The sequence below is a fragment of the Adiantum capillus-veneris genome, chromosome 20 (genome assembly GCF_014529385.1).
Source record: "Adiantum capillus-veneris isolate H3 chromosome 20, ASM1452938v2, whole genome shotgun sequence".
Lineage (NCBI taxonomy): Eukaryota > Viridiplantae > Streptophyta > Polypodiopsida > Polypodiales > Pteridaceae > Adiantum > Adiantum capillus-veneris.
In genome coordinates, this window is record NC_140950.1 from 114,378,573 (window position 1) to 114,395,727 (window position 17,155).

The 17,155-nt window shown below is 42.4% G+C and overlaps 1 pseudogene; it reads left to right on the top strand.

Annotated features, from left to right (window-relative positions):
• The first annotated feature begins 15,832 nt into the window (after nucleotides 1-15,832).
• LOC147433124 (uncharacterized) lies at nucleotides 15,833-16,800 on the top strand (annotated as a pseudogene).
• Nucleotides 16,801-17,155: the final 355 nt, after the last annotated feature.

The following is a 17,155-nucleotide window of genomic DNA, read 5'->3' on the forward strand; positions in this document are numbered from 1 at the left end:
AATTCAAACTATTACAAAAATTTGTCGATTGGTCTTGAACTCAAGACATGTTGATAGAGAAAGAAAGAGGGAGAAATCCCTTAACTCTAAAACTCAAACACTTTTGTTCATTTGAATATACATATTAAGTGTTAGATCAATTCTAGGGACATACATATTATAATGTGTGCTCGAGCTCCTTTCAAATTATCTATGCATTAAACATAATACCCTCAAATGATAAGCAGAGATTTAAAGATACTAAGTTTGTATAATCAAATAGAGCAACATGCTCAAGATGAATATTGTTGTCATTAGAAACGAGAGGAAAACAAAGCAAGCAGAATTGGTCAAAGCATGCTCTTATTCAATCTTTAGACTTTTAAATATAGATCTCTTATTGAATTTTTCTCCATTGTATGGTTTCAAAGAGAAATATCTCTTGAATTTTTTTAAAGCATTCCTCACATTGGGTTTACAAGAAGTATATTGCTTTGACTTGCTCGCACCGCTCATAAGATTTCGCTTGTATAATGGTGATCCCCCATAAAATTATGTGTACCTCCAAGAGTAGCCATCACCAAAATAGAGATTCGAGTGTGGAAAGATCAGCCGCGATGAAGATGGAATTGAGTGAGTGATAAGGAAGAGTAGTGTCAAAGACTACCATCGGGTCCGCCTGCGCGGTCAATTTCTTGAAAGCTCAGTATCCGAAATGAACTCCGAGGCCATAGCTACGGGAGAGTCATCTTCTGTATCCACATATGGTTCCTCCTTCGTGGATGTAGTGTGAGCTTCATCCTCCTCCTCCGAGAGGCCATGGAAAGTATCCTTTGGACTATGAAGACGCATGACAGTGATGTGGTTTGGATCATCACTGTACTCGATGTCCTCCAAAGAGCCCATCGGAGCTTCTTAGCAAGTAAACCTCATAAAAAAGGAGTCCTCTCCGGAAGAACCCTTGGCACCGATGATGCGAAGGAGAGCGGAAAAAGGAGAGGGTCAAAGGACAAAGATGGGTAAAATCAGAGCAAGACCCTTTTTTTTTGGGCGCTAGAAGGGTCGCCAAAGGTACGGCCAACTTTTTCGGGTGAGGCTAGTGAGGGCGGGGTGAGGCACAAGAGGAATCTTATGGCGGGGTGGAGGGCCAAGGAGACCAAGGTGAGCAGAAGGGCGGGGATGTGGGCGGCTGAAAGAGATTGGGCGAACACACAAAGGCAGCCAGGTTTGGGTTGGTTTGGGGCATGGAAGAGGGTGGATCAAGAGAGTAGAGAGGGGGAAAAGGGCAAGACCAAGGCAAGTAGAGAGAGAGGGAAAAAGGGTTAGGTGAAAGATTAGGGGGCCAGGGACAAAAAGGGCAAGTTGAGAACGTAAAAGTGGCGAGGTAAGTGTTGGAACACCAGGGCAAGATTGGGGACATGTCCATGGCATGAGAGCGGGGACAAGCGGCGTGAGCAAGGGCAAATTGGAATATCACATCAACGGTGCGCAAGAGGGTGGCGGGCCAACACTGGTGACCAAACAGAGGGGCGGGAAATCGTACCGGTTCGTGGATTGGGGCAAGGCAAGCCACTTTTGGGATGTCCAAGGCCAGTAACACAATTGGGGGGATGGGGCAGGTTGGGTGCGGGCACCTTGCAATGGAGTGTGGGCCAAGCAAGAAGGGGGGCGGTGGAGTAAAGAGAGAGAGCGAGTGGAGAGAGATTATGGGGCAAGGAGAGAGAGAGAGAGAGAGAGAGAGAGAGAGAGAGAGAGAGAGAGAGAGAGAGAGAGAGAGGGAATTTGAACATTGGCGAGGTGAGTTAATTAGGGCAGGTTCACCCCACAAGGCAAGTTTGGGCGAGTGCCACATCAGCACTTCAGATGTCAATCGCGCAAGTTTGGGCTGTAAGCCAGTGAGGGTGGTGAGTAGGTAGCCTGGTAAGAAAGAGGAGTAAAACGATGCCTAAGGCGAGGTCCATAGATGAGTGGATACGGTCAAGCAAGAAAGAGTGTTTGACTAGGAGGGAGCAGTGTATAGAGAAAATGCACCCAAAAAGAGAAAAGTGAGCTAAAGATTGGGAACCCAACAAAGAAGAGAGAGAATAGGACCTAGGGTTGAGGAATAGGAGAGATATATATAACAAGGTTAGGAGGTCAGCAAATGGAAATTGACCAATGAGTGCACCAAAACACTTGCACAAAAAACAAGAGTTGAAAGAGCCATGGATGATTAAAAAAAAGAAAAGAATGCAAAACTTGAGGAGATAATTCTAAAGGCAATAGGACAAACATTGCAGACCTCATCTAGAATAAGAAGACTATTACACCAACTCAACCGTGATGGAAACAAAGATAAGAATGAGGAATCATCTGAAGGGAAGAGCTAAGACAATGCTATCAGCATGAGCAATATTGGAGGGTGAACAAAAGGGAAAGGACTGTGAGATTGGGATTGGGAAAAAGTGAGTGGAGACGGGAAGAAATTGAATGGGTTGCATAGACTTGCAAAGTTTAAGTGTAGTAGGGCTTGAGGCAAGAGCCATTGACTAATGGCAGAGAGTCCTCTGATAATGTGTGCAACTGAACGGCTCCTTGAGGGAGAATGTTGGTGACAACAAATGGCCCTTGCCACACCGCTAGTAGCTTCTTGGCCTTCTTAAAATACTTTACATGGTATAAAGACACTAGTGAACCTTTGCCAAGCTTTTTGGTCTTTAGGTGTCAATCATGCCAAGCCTTCCTTCATGGTTGCTCTATTTCCAGGGCTAGCGCTACCAAGAGCCGCTCCTCTTGTAGTCTCGTGAGCCGACTAGTTATAGAAAAATGTTGGGCTTTAGGATACTCCACCTTGATTGTGGTGACCCAAGGTGAACCAAAGTGGAATTCAAAAGATGCCATTGCCTCTAATCCAAAAGATAGCTGAAATGAAGAGTGTTGGGCGATGACTTTGAAAGCCGTCCAATATGCCCATTTAGCCCCTAAAATTGCTATCGGCCAAGATGTCGAGTGAAGGTGACAAGTTTTGCAAAGAAAAGAAAGAAGTATTTTGTTGTTGCTTTCTATCTGCCCATTGTCCCGAGGGTAGCAGGTGTTAGAGTTTTGGCATCTCAAGTGAACTGCCCAATGTGATCCAATTATTTAGTTTGTCTTTTAGGTATTTATTTTACTTATTGTGAAATTCTTGGGTAGGGAAATTTACTGAGGCTGCTATATAAGCAGCCCCTTGCCTCCATTGTATAGACATTCAATTATTCATTGCCAAGGTTGATATATAGCAGCCCCTTCCCTCCATTGTATAGACATTCAATTATTCATTGCCAAGGTTGATTGTTTCAGGAGACTCTCTCTAGGTCTAAGCATGTATTGGTGGTACCCACTATTTCACTTTTTGGGGTACCACCAAGAGACTACTTTGGAAAGGAATTTGTGATAAATTCAAAAAAGAAAAGGGGAATTTTAAAATTTTAATGGCCTTAGTAGTTGGAAGGGGCCATTGATTGTAGGAGGGGCGGCTCAGTCATTATTTCAAGGTATGCGTGATGTGACTTATCATAGGACGACGTCGACATCAACTTTTGACAGATTCTTCCCACGTGCCAGGTGATTTCCCTGAGCTTTGAAACAAACGCTCGTCTCATTCACTCTCTCCTCTGCTCTACCGGACTGAGAAGGTAAACCCTACTGCTATTTTGAACTACCAAGGTTTGCAGACATCTCATTCACTCTCGCCTCTGCTTTGCCGGACTGATAAGGTAAACCCTATTGCCGTTTTGAAATTTTGAGGTTTCCATGTCTGCATGTGCCATTTTTCTGCCGCTTTTGAAGTGAAGCTTTGCATGCATCATGAATACTGTAGCACTTGGAGTTGTATGCATGTATTAGTCTTTCTCCTCGTGCTCATAAGGCATGCATCCTTTCCGCAAACAGAGGTCGCCAGTCGTGCTCAACATAAACAATTCTGAACTTCTGAGGCTTACATGTCTACATGTCCCGTTTTGCCATCAAAAGTGGAGGTAAAGGCTGTGCCTGGCACTCTGGAATGCGTTGCATCCAACTCAAAGCTGTCAACAAAGTCATCGAAAGGTATGCATGTGTATGTTTTGCATTTTTTTTTCCATTGCTTCAGTGTTTGCAAAGCTGGGCTTTCAACAAGCTCTGTTTTTTGGTGCTTGCAGCATTGGAGTACCCGCAGCTATCAAGATTTTACTTCTTGGCCAAAGAACTGCATGAGGAGTACGGACTCATCCTAGAGGGGAAGCTACCTAACGAGCTCACAATAGATATCCCTGATGAGGAGTGGCTGAGTGTATTCAAGTGCCTGCACAAAGAAAGCACAAAGCTATTTCTCAACCATGTGAGGGATGATTTCATTGACGAGTGCCGGCTTTTGTACCAGAAGGTATATCAAGCAACCCCATCCAATGGTGAGCTGCTAGCAAAATTTGCACGGGGTTTTGTGTATGAGAGGTGTCCAGCAGCAGCAAGTGATCCGACTAGATATCGGATTGCATGGGCAAGGTTTGGTGGCAGTGTCCTTGAAAACTACAAGATGCAAAAAGGGGGTTTGAAGCGGAAGATCAACAAGTTCCGCATTGATTATGGCTTGACAGGTGTCATTCATATAGAAGCATCTATCTGTGATGGTGCCTTGTCATCAATACAGACAATGTCGGCAAGCAAGCTGCCATGTCAGGCAGTAGAGATGCCAATGTATATTCAGATGGTGCTTAGCATGGTGGAGGGACTTAGTGGCCAGGAGAATGAGCAAAAAAGGCTGTTGGGTGAGGTGAAAGTGCAGATGAAGGAAAAGAGGGACCTGTGGCTTAGAAATGAATGCCATTTTTTTGCTTATGGTGACTTCTACAGGGAATTCAACCAACTAAACAAGGAGCTGGAGGTGCTCAAGACCTCACCTGATTCAGATCCACGGGAGGTAGACCGCAAAGAGGTAGAGGTCATAGCTATCACCAGAATGTTGTCCAAGGCAGGTGCCACTACTGATTCAAGGCAGCTTAAAGAAGATTTGGACTCCTTGCAGGTCAGCTTGCTCCTAAAAGTGCCTAGAAGTGCTTTGTGATAAATTCAAATTGCTCAATAGATAAGTAGAATGTACTGACCAAGTAGTTAGACTTCAGACTAGAAGTGCTTCATGTTATGAGTGCTTTGAGATAGGTCTAAACTGCTTACTTGGAGTAGGAAGTGCTGACCAAGTGGTTACAAAAAGCTTCATAGTGCTCACTGGTGCCTAGAAAGTGCTAATAAATGCCACCCCTAAAAGTGCTTTAAAGTGCTCAATGGTGCCTATAATATGCTTGAAAATGCTTGATAGGTGTTAAGAAAGTGTTTCAAAGTGTTGAAGGGTCCTTCAAAGTACTTTGAAGTGCTTTGATATAGCTCTATATACTGCTTACTAGGTGGTTATGAAGTTTTGACCAAGTGGTAAGGATTGAGTGAAGAGACTACTTTGAAGTTCTCCACAATGCTGAGTGGTGCTAAGAAAGTACTTCAAAGTGCTTTCAAGGAAGAAATCAGCACTTTGAAGCACTTAAAGTCCTCACAAGGAGCACATAGTGGTGACTAGGTGGTAAGAAAGTGCCTTGAAGTGCTCAATGTTGCTTAATAGGTGGTTAGAAGGTGATTTGAAATGCTTTATGGTGCAAAGAAAGTGGTAACTAGGTGGTTATAAAGTGCTCCACAATACTGAATGGTGCTTAGAAAGTACTTCAAAGTGCTTTCAAGGAACCAATCTACAATCTGAAGCACTTTAATTGCTCACAAGGAGTAAAAGTGGTGACTAGGTGGTAAGAAAGTGATGTGAAGTGCTTATTGTTGATCAATAGGTGGTCAGAAAGTGATTTGAAATACTTTTTGGTGCCAAGAAAGTGGTAACTATGTGCTTTGAAAGTGCTCTAAAGAGCTCAATGGTGCCTACAATATGCTTGAAAGGGATTAATAGGTTGTCAGAAAGTGGTGAGAAAGTGTTGAAAGGGTCCTTAAAAGTACTTTTAAGTACTTTGACATAGCTCCTAACTGCTTACTAGGTGGTTATGAAGTTTAGACCAAGTGGTAAGGATTAAGTGAAGAGACTGCTTTGAAGGGCTCCACAATGCTGAGCAGTGCTTAGAAAGTACTTCAAAGTGATTTCAAGGAACCAATATGCACTCTGAAGCACTTTCTTTGCTCACAAGGAGTTTAAAGTGGTGATTTGGTGGTAAGAAAGTGCTTTGAAGTGCTCAATGTCGCTAAATATGTAATGGTTCCTATGAACTTTGCAAGTAGCGAAATTAGGAAATTAGGTGAAGCACTTTTAAGAGATTACTTTGTGAGCATAGCGGGTGGATTTAGTTGATGGTAGTAACATAAACATGGTACTTAGTTAACTTGGCATGAAAAATACTTTTGCAAGAGAGAGAGAGAGAGAGAGAGAGAGAGAGAGAGAGAGAGAGAGAGAGTTTAGAGTACATGACAATAGTTGAGGACCGGATTCATATGGAGCCGGTCCCCCCTCCAACAGGCATTTGTATTATAGTTTCTCCCATCATCAAGAGAGACTTAATACAATACAATCTTTGTGTTCGTTGTGACCTAGGTGATGCAATGAAGATGGAAAGCCTCATGCATCACAAACATAACATAAACTTGAAGAAAGCATTAACTATCCCAAGCCTCAGTCCCAAGGCCTCAAACACCTTCAAAGGTGGAGAGAGCTAGCGGGGAATGAGGATAGGGAAGAGGAAGAAGAAACATTCCATAGGTGAAAGAAGTAGTTCCTCACTTATCATTACTCTTCTTGCTAGCAGACATAATAGCATAGTAATGGAGATAGAGAAGATGGCAAGCTTAAGCATCGAAGCATGACTCTTGGTTGGATTTGCATTCCATAGCCAAGAGTGTTGGTGTAGGCTTTCACTCTCACAAGCTTGGAGAATGAGGTGGTGTTCCTCAACTTTCACCAAGAGAGAATGGTGTCTCAAATGAGTGTGTGTGATGGTGTATATCCCCCTAGCACCCCCCCCTCCTTGCTTTGGGCGAGTGGAGACTTTTTCACATGTTGCAGGCTCATTGGACCCCTCTCCCCCTGGCCAATCACATGTAGCATGCAGTCAAGTACATGGGTAGTCTTTTGACAAGTGTCCTCCTTAGTGAGAGTTTGACATGTGTCCCATGTGCTCTTTTAGAATTCCCCTTTCTTTGAGATTTTTATGCATAGGAAGTTTCTCAAGCAACTTCCTCTTTAGGTGAGTAGGTTCTCTTTTTGACTCAAGCATATTACCCCCCATGCATAAGAAGCTTTTCAAGCAACTTACTCCTTAAATGTGACAAGTACCTCAAGTACCTTAGTCATCAAGCATGACAAGCACCTTAGGTGGAGTTCCCACCTCAAGCACAGCCCTAGCTTGCCTAAGTTTGGGTCGGGTTTCCACCTCAAGCACAGCCCTAGCTTGCCTAAGTTTAGGTCGGGTTCCTACCTCAAGCACATCCCTAGCTTGCCCTAGCTTGCCTAAGTTTAGGTCGGGTTCCCACCTCAAGCACAGCCCTAGCTTGCTTAAGGTTCCCGCCTCAAGCACAACCCTAGCTTGCTTAAGGTCAAAAGGACTTTTAACACTAACCATTGGAGGTGTTTAATGAAGCTAACCCTAAGGTATTTTAAGTTTCATTAATTAACCTTCCTCTTTGACAGACCATCTCTCATTTGGGCCCCTTTACCATTGGCCTTGTGTGGAGATAGATCCGTACGCACATGTATATATTCTAACCCTTGTTCCCGTTTATTATCCCATATTAAATGATCAGTTTAATATGAGAAAATCATTTGGTTTGGTTAGATATTAGATATTTAATGACATTACCTCTCTCTTGAAATCATAGTTGTCCTCGACTATGAGGTAAAAGAGATAAAGTCATAGTCATTAGTCAATTTGTCTTAGTGGGTAGAGGATCCCTTTTTACCCTACGACATCATTCCAAGATGGATGACTAATCCATTTGGTGGTTGGGAGACATAGCTGCCGCAAGCATGTCTGCTCTTTAGTCCATTTCATCTTCCCACGTAGAGTGACAAATTCTACATGGTGTTTGAGAGACGTCGTCATCCCAAACATGATTCTTAGTATGCATACTACTTAAATTTGTGCACAATAAAGAGAGAATTAGTCTTATAAGACAAAAACATTGATCATTTAAAAGAAACATGTACATTTAGTTACTCTAATGTAGCATTGTAAGCGTTGACAAGGTTCATACTATCCTTAAGCTGGATTCCTTGCATCCATCTAGCATCTTCAAAAGGATAATTTTTGAACTTAATAAGATACCGTCGAATAATCTTACCATGTCGTAGTACCCTGTCTTCATGCCGAAGGATAGCTTCGGGTTGTAGTACCTCTTCTTGATCTTCGATTTCGGGAGGGTCTTCAATAATTGGTTCATTTGGAGGCTCTCCTTTGTAGGGCTTGAGTAGGCTTACATGAAAAGCATTGTGTATGAGCCAATGGTTAGGTAACTTGAGTTGATAAGCCACCTCATTGATTGGCTTCAAAATTTGAAAAGGACCATAGTATCTTTTTGCTAGTTAAGCATAATACTTTTGATGGCCCGTAGGATTTTTGCCCGTCGTTTGCCTCAATCGAGCCTTAGGAAACTTAATTAAGACCCAATAATTTTCATTGAACGTTAAGGCCCTTCTGTGCTTGTCAGTAACAACTTTTTGCCTTAGCTGGGAGATGGATATAGCCTCCTTAATCTTTTGAAAATATGTTTGCAGGTCACGGCTATACTCATCGGCAATGAAGATCTTCCCATGTACTTTAAGTACCAAGGGACTTTTAGGTCTTCCTTCTATGATTTCAAAAGGTGCTTTTGCCATAGAAGTATGGATAGTATTATTATACGCATACTCTACAAGAGGTAAGTATTTTTCCCATTGTCAGTGTTGATCTACTTATGTAACATAGGTCTTTAGTAGATCAAGAATCGTACGATTGGCTATCTCACTTTGGCCATCCATTTGTGGGTGATAGGCCGAAGAGAAAATCAATCTTGTACCTAGATTTTGGGAGAGACCTTTCCAAAAATTACTGGTCATTCTACGATCTGTATCTGACATGATGGATGTTGGGAATGCATGGTGTTTGAAAATATGTGATATGAAGAGAGTTGCCATTTGGTGTGCCTTACTAGTCCTCTTAACAGGGATAAAGTGTGCTTGCTTGCTAAACCTGTCGACTATTGTCCATATTCCCGTATTCCCATGGATAGATTTTGGTAATCCAAAATAAAATCCATGGATATACTCTCCCATGGTGAACTAGGAATTGGCAATGGCTAGAGTAATCCAGGTTGCTTCCCTCTATCATACTTGGTCTTTTGCCATACTACACATTTTGAAACATACTCTTGTATGTCCACACTTTCATGGTAGGCCAATAAAAGTACGTCTCTACTCCTCGAAGAGTAGGTTGAATGCCTCTATGCCCCGCATAGGGAGGGACATGGGATTCATACATGACTTTCTCACGAAGGGAGTGGGTAACACATAGCCTATTTCCATGGAGAAGATAACCATCCTGCAAGGTGAATGATTCCTCTTTCTTGCCCAAAGCAAGGGCTGACATTATATCTTTAAAGTCAGGGTCAGTAGCATACTCATCTATCATAGAAGATAGATCATTGTGAGTTGCTATTGACACATCATTAACTTTTGGTCGTCGCGAAAGTGCATTAGCCACTTGATTTTGCTTACCAGCAATGTGAGCAATGTGGAAATTAAGTTGCGAAAGAAAATTTGCCCACCTCATTTGTTTGTCGAAAATCTTTGTTTGCGCCATGAAGTACTTGAGACTTTGATGGTCTGTTCGTAAGATGAATGGAGTCCCCAATAGATAGTGCTTCCATGTCTAGGGCATGTAGAACAACTAACAGCTCTTTCTCACAAATGCCTAAGACCCGTTCATCCGTGTTAAGCCGTCGTCTCTCATATGCTATTGCATGCCCTTCTTGAAGCAAGACTGCTCCAAGGCAATCACCACAAGCATCACATTGGGCCTCAAATGGCTTTGAGAGATCCAGAAGCATAAGGACTGGTTGGGAGCTTCTCTTTGAGCTTGTCAAAAGCACTTTGCTCCTTAGCAGTCCATGAATACTTAACGTTTTTCTTTGTTAAGTCATGTAATGGTCCTACTATTTGAGAGAATTTTGCTATGAAGCGTCTATAGTATGCACACATACCAATAAAGCTTCTTAGCTCATGTAGATTCCTTGGATTAGGCCATGCTTTTATTACCTCCAAATTTGATGGATCCATACAGATACCATCTTGAGAGATAATGTGACCTAAGCATTGAATCTCTTGAAGGAAAAATTCACTTTTCTTTTGATTGAGAAAAAGCTTATTCTCCCTTAATGCTTGAAAAATCACTTAGAGATGTTGCTTGTGTTCCTCCAAGGAATTGGAGTAGATGATGATATTATCAAAGAACATGCTAGTGAATTTGCGGTAGGGTCTAAAAAATTTCTCCATTAATCGATTGAATGTAGCTGGTGCATTAGTCAAGCCAAAAGGCATGGCTAGATATTCATAAAGGCCAAACGTTGTACGAAACTCAGTCTTTAGGATATATTCATTCACTATCCTTATTTGGTGGTAGCCACTTTTAAGGTCAATCCTACTGAAGTAGGTAGAGCCTTGTAGCTTATCAAATAGATCTTCTACCCGGGTACGGGAAATTTGTTTTTGATAGTGATATGGTTTAGTGCGCGATAGTCCACACACATGCAGTATGTACCATCTTCTTTTTCACTAAAAGGACTGGAGGGCAAAAGGGAGAGGAGCTAGGCCTCACCATTCCTTTGTCTACCAATTCTTGTACTTGCCTCATGATCTCCTCTTGTTGAGCTTGTGAAACTCGATAGGGAGGTTTGTTAGGCGGTGAGCTTCCTGATAGAAGCTCAATTCGATGGTCATCATCCCCTTGTTTTGGAGGTAAGTCCATAGGGATATCATCAATGAACACATCTTGGCATCCTTTTAGAAAGTTAGACAAGTCTAACTCTTCTTGATCCCTACCATTCACCTTTGATGAAACATTAGGACCTGCTAGAGATTGTTTGACAAAAATCATATACGCAAAAACTGAGCTTTGCATTGATTTATCAAGGGCGAGAGGATTTACAAGTGGTATAGTACGACCAGACTCATTAGCATCTATATACATATTCTTTCCCCTGTAGGTGAAGTAGATTCTCCTTTGAGGGAGCTTCATGTTGGCAGCCATGCGGTTGAACCATGATATCCCTAGGATAACATCCTCATGTTGGAGAGGAGAGATAAAGAAGTCTTTTTTGTCTACATAGCTTTGGACATGAAGCCTCAACTTCCCAATCAAGGGAGTAACGGAGGCTTGTTGTCCCTTGAAAGCGGCATCGATCGTTACAGCATCTCGCATCTCAAAAGCTTGAATGCCCAACTTGGTGGCCAACTCCATTGATATGAAGTTGAGAGCAGAAGCAGGGTCAACCAAGATGAAAGCATCATGCTCCCTTACCTTTCCCCAAGCATAGGAGAGAGGTGATCCTTTGCAATGAGTATCCTCTTTTGGAGCTTCGATAGTGGAAGCTCTAGGAGTCTCATTGCGAGCGTTTCTTTTGGGGCAAGAACGATAGCCATGTCCTTGCTCCCCACACTTAAAACATTTGTGATCCTTGAGAAAAGTTTCAAGCTCTTCAGAAGAGAGTTTATTTTTACCTTTGTAAACTCCTTTCTCCTTGGACCGATTGTTGTTGTTGTTGTTGGAATGGCTGTGGGAAAACTTTTGGGCATTAATTTTTTCCTTTGCATCACTTTTGTCTTTATTTTCCATGGGTTTGACATTCCGACTAACCCCTTGTTGGAAATTGATGCGTGAAGCAACCATGGTATGGTGGATTACTTCGTTGATAGAGTCAGGCCGTTGAGAGTTGACATACTCGGCCATCTCTTCAAGTAATCCCGCACAAAATTGTTGTTTTTGCTCAGCAAAGTCTATCTTTTGAAAGACAGTAGCCTTGAGATGTAAATCCCAAAACTTGTCCACATATTTGTGGGTAGACTCATGAGAGAGAAGCCTTAAACTCCGCCATTCGGTGAGCACTTTGTCCTTTGCATCACTTGCAAGGAATTTCTTCATGATGGAAACTCGTAGAATTTTCCATGTCTTTGGGGCTTCACCATTGCCTCGAAGGCACCATTGACGAGCCGATTTTTGGAAGTGCATAGCTACATGGTGTAGGTTGGAGGACTCCGTGAATCCCTCGTCTCCAAAGGCCGCATCAAATTGTTGGATGACGGCCAATACTTTGTCGGTAGCACCAAAGGTGCCATCATAGGTGAGAAAAGAGATACTCTTTCCTCCCTCTTTGAACTTCTTGAGCTTTTGTGACCTTCACCATGCAGGGTAAGATTTGCAATGTCCTCCCCTCTTATATTCTCTAGGAGAATAGACATAGATTTCATCGGTAGAGGAGGAAGGTGAAGAAGATGGAGAAGAGGGTGACCTCTTTCTTGCCCTTTTCTTCCTTGGTTTCCTCTCTTCCCTTTTGGAGTGACGAGGAGAAAGACTATGGGGTAACCGTTTCCTCTTGGGAGGAGTTGGTGGTCGTTTAGTCCTCCTTCTTTGTGGAGCCACATCTTCGGAGGAATTTAGGGATTCATTGCTTTCTTGATCTTTGGATTCCTCCTCTCGTATGGGAGAGAGTCTTCTTTTGGGGGTCTCTTCAAGAGGCCTCGTAAGCTCTCTCTCCTCTTGGAGAGGAAAGGAAATCCCATAAGCACGAAGTTGTTGAGTAACTTCGGCTTGCAAAGTGGGGTTGCCCATAGCTTGTTGCAACCTTGTGATAAGATAATTAACAAACATGGGAGCATCATCATTGGCACCTTCATGTGCAAAATCACAGTTATCAATGTTCATTCTCCTCTCTTGATTATTGTCAGCCATGCTAATTAAACTTATGTTTTTACTTAGTGTATGCTTTGGCAATTCAAAACCTTAGTTGCTACTCCTCTTAGCCTTTGAAAATAGGCACTTAAGTATCTACACCCACGGCTCGAATTGGTTAATTATAGAGAGTAGTGGAGTGAGTCTAACATAGCAAAGTTGTCGAGGGATAGATCCTTTCGGAATTCTTATGGCTCAATAATGGTAAAGCCGTAGGCAAGTCTAAAAAGACTCCATTATTAAGTCCAAAGCTCCCGAGGTGTGCACCATATCCCACATAGTGGGCTCAACAAAACATGTAATAGATCCTAGTCCCACGTACCCTAATATAATTAAAAAAATCAACCATTAATAGGCTACTTAAGGACCTCTCTTATTAAGCAAGAAAAGAGAAACCAAATGCCCTGATACCAATGTAATGGAAATTGCCTATGAACTTTGGAAATAGCGGAATTAGGAAATTAGGTGAAGCACTTTTAAGAGATTACTTTGTGAGCATAGCGGGTGAACTTAGTTGATGGTAGCAACATAAACATGGTACTTAGTTAACTTGGCATGAAAAAAGAGAGAGAGAGAGAGAGAGAGAGAGAGAGAGAGAGAGAGAGTTTAGAGAACATGACAACAGTTGACCGGATTCATATGGAGTCGGTCCCCCCTCCAATAGGCATTTGTATTATAGTTTCTCTCATCATCAAGAGAGACTTGGTACAATAAAATCTTTGTGCTCCTTGTGACCTACGTGATGGAATGAAGATGGAAAGCCTCATGCATCACAAACATAACATAAACTTGAAGAAAGCATTAACTATCCCAAGTCTTAGTCCCAAGGCCTCAAACACCTTCAAAGGTGGAGAGAGCTAGCGGGGAATGAGGATAGGGAAGAGGAAGAAGAAACATTCCATAGGTGAAAGAAGTAGTTCCTCACTTATCATTACTCTTCTTGCTAGAATACATAATAGCATAGTAATGGAGATGGAGAAGATGGCAAGCTTAAGCATTGAATCATGGCTCTTGGTTGGATTTTCATTCCATAGCCAAGAGTGTTGGTGTAGGCTTTCACTCTCACAATCTTGGAGAAGGAGGTGGTGTTCCTCAGCTTTCACCAAAAGAGAATGGTGTCTCAAATGAGTGTGTGTGTGTGATGGTGTATATCCCCCTAGCACCCCCCCTCCTTGCTTTGGGCGAGTGGAGACTTTTCCACATGCTGCAGGCTCATTGGACCCCTCTCCCCCTGGCCAATCACATGTAGCATGCAATCAAGTACATTGGTACTCTTTTGACAAGTGTCCTCCTTACCCCTTAGAGAGAGAGAGAGAGCTTGAAAATATCTAGATATTTGTTAGATGGAAGTAGAAGCTCATTGGACCCCTCTTTAGCCCAACCAATAGCATTCAAGCACATCATGTGGTTAAGCTTAGTGAGAGTCTAACATGTGTCCCATGTGCTCTTTTAGAATTCCCCTTTCTTTGAGATTTTTATGCATAGGAAGTTTCTCAAGAAACTTCCTCATTAAGTGAGTAGGTTCTCTTTTTGACTCAAGCATCTTACCCCCCATGCATAGGAAGCTTCTCAAGAAACTTACTTATTAAATGTGACAAGTACCTCAAGTACCTTAGTCATCAAGCATGACGAGCACCTTAGTGGAGTTCCCACCTCAAGCACAGCCCTAGCTTGCCTTAGTTTAGGTCGGGTTCCCACCTCAAGCACAGCCCTAGCTTGCGTATGTTTAGGTCGGGTTCCCACCTCAAGCACATCCCTAGCTTGCCCTAGCTTGCCTAAGTTTAGGTCGGGTTCCCACCTCAAGCACAACCCTAGCTTGCTTAAGGTTCCCGCCTCAAGCACAACCCTAGCTTGCTTAAGGTTCCCGCCTCAAGCACAACCCTAGCTTGCTTAAGGTCAAAAGGACTTTTAACACTAACCATTGGAGGTCTTTAATGAAGCTAACCCTAAGGTCTTTTAAGCTTCATTAGTTAACCTTGCTCGTTGACAGACCATCTCTCATTTGGGCCCCTTTACCATTGGCCCCGTGTTGAGATAGATCCGTAAGCACATGTCTATATTCTAACCCATGTTCCCGTTTATTCTCCCATATTAAATGATCAATTTAATATGAGAAAATCATTTGGGTTGGTTAGATATTAGATATTTAATGACAAATAGGTTGTTAGAAAGTGATTTGAAATGCTTTATGCTGCCAAGAAAGTGGTTACTAGGTGCTTAGAAAGTGGTGACCAAGTGGTTAGAAAGTGCTATGAAGTGCTCAATGGTGCTCAATAGGTGGTCAAAAAGTGCTAAACAAGTTGTTACAAAGCGCTAAGAAATGCCTAGAAAGCGTTTTGATAAGATTTGTCAAGAATTTTTTAATTTGCTTTGAATTCTTTAGAAGAAGTTGAAAAGAAGCATTCAAGCTTGTGCACTTAAGTCCATCCAAGCATGAAATGATCTTACTCTCCATCGCTGTTGTTTATGCTATGGTTGGCAGCAAAGGAATATGGCTTTGGAATTTGAATTAGAAGCCTTGACGTCTCGAAGAGAATTTATGGATACAAGCATCCAATATATCCAAGAAAAGGGTAGAGGCATCATTGTCCCGTCACCGCCAACCAAAGCCTCTATTTTGAAACCATTTGTGTGTATTGGGGGTGAGTGTGTTGCATGTGGGAAACCCCTCTCAGCTAACCACATGGCAGGGTTCTGCTCGTTAAAATATCAACACAAATATCACCTATTTTGCTTTGCAGTTCTATGCGGCACTATGGCAGAGTGCACTCACCCATTGTGCACAATAAAGATTCAAAAAACTGCCAAGTGCTCGGTACTCGGAATTGAGTACACAGAGCCGGAGGGTGGGTTCACTATACTCAGCTTAAATCCACTTGTCATGAGATAAGTCCATTAACATGATTTTTTTCTTCACATAAACCAATGCTAACAAAATTTCTCATCTGCTTGAGCTTGACGAGAACAATAAAGAACTGTCTGAACTTGATGAGAACAACATAGAGCTATCTGAGGGTTTTCAGCATGGCAAGGTTGTTGTAAAAAGTGGGGATAGAGTGGAGGACCCTGAGGCTGAACCCTTCGTGGTTGAGAACCATGGCAAGGAAACCATTGGACATGACTCCAGCAAGCTCTCAACCGACAACCAGGAAGGTAATGAAGTGCATAATTGTAGTGTTCCATTTTTGTTCGAGTAGATTTTGATTTTTTTCCCCTAAACCTTATTGTGATCCTAGAGGATAAAGTGGAGGACACAGAGGATGTGGAGACATTACTAGTAATTGCAGATACCTTGAGAAAGAAACGCAAGCGACAGCAAGAGGAAGGAGTGCATTTTCCAGATCCAAAGAAAAGTACTAATCAAGATCCCCCCAAACCCACGCACATCGAAAACTTTAAGTTCCATGTGTTTTTTGTGCTATTTACTTATTTTGAATATAAATATATTTTTTGTCTCATGGTGTCAATCCTCACTACAATTTACAGGGTGTGGTTTTTTGGGCGTTGTAGTACAAATACAAGTGATTGTTGGTAATGCTGGGCACCGGGATTGTGCTCAAGAAGACCTAGGTCACTTTGATCGAGAGACATCCCTAGTAACTCAGTTTTGTGTCCCTCACCTTTCGGAGGATAATAGACCTGCCTTGATCATTAATATCAATGATCTACTCATTGTCACTCACGACTCAAGAGAGAGGGACCAAGCTTGCCTAACATGGACATGATGCACTTTCAGAAGGTGAAGTAGGACAACAATCTGAACCACTATGTGCACCATTTTGTAGAGTGGTTTGTTCTTGGGGCTAGCCAGATTGTTGAAGTGTACATCCGAAACACAAGCCTTACCAATACCTGGAAAAGAGTTTAGAATTGTGATTGCCTCAGGCCCGCAGGTGCTTGAATGGGTGGATTGCAAAGGAGGCATGCAGTAGAAGATCATGGCTTGACGAGCAAGGGGAACAAATGCTCTTTCTAGTCTTGGACACTTTTTGGAAAGAGTTTCCACAATTCAACAAAGATAACACCCTCCTACTAGATGAAAAATATCCCATGTGCTGCTTGAACGACGAAGACTCCTATGTTATCTTGCCTTCTCTAGAGGACCAGATGGAAGACCAATGGGAGAGGTCTATGCATCATGAAGTTTTGCCATTTGTCTGTGAGTGGAAGAAAATAGATAATTGATTGGAGCTGGATGCTAGAAGAAGAGGGTGGCAGACTCT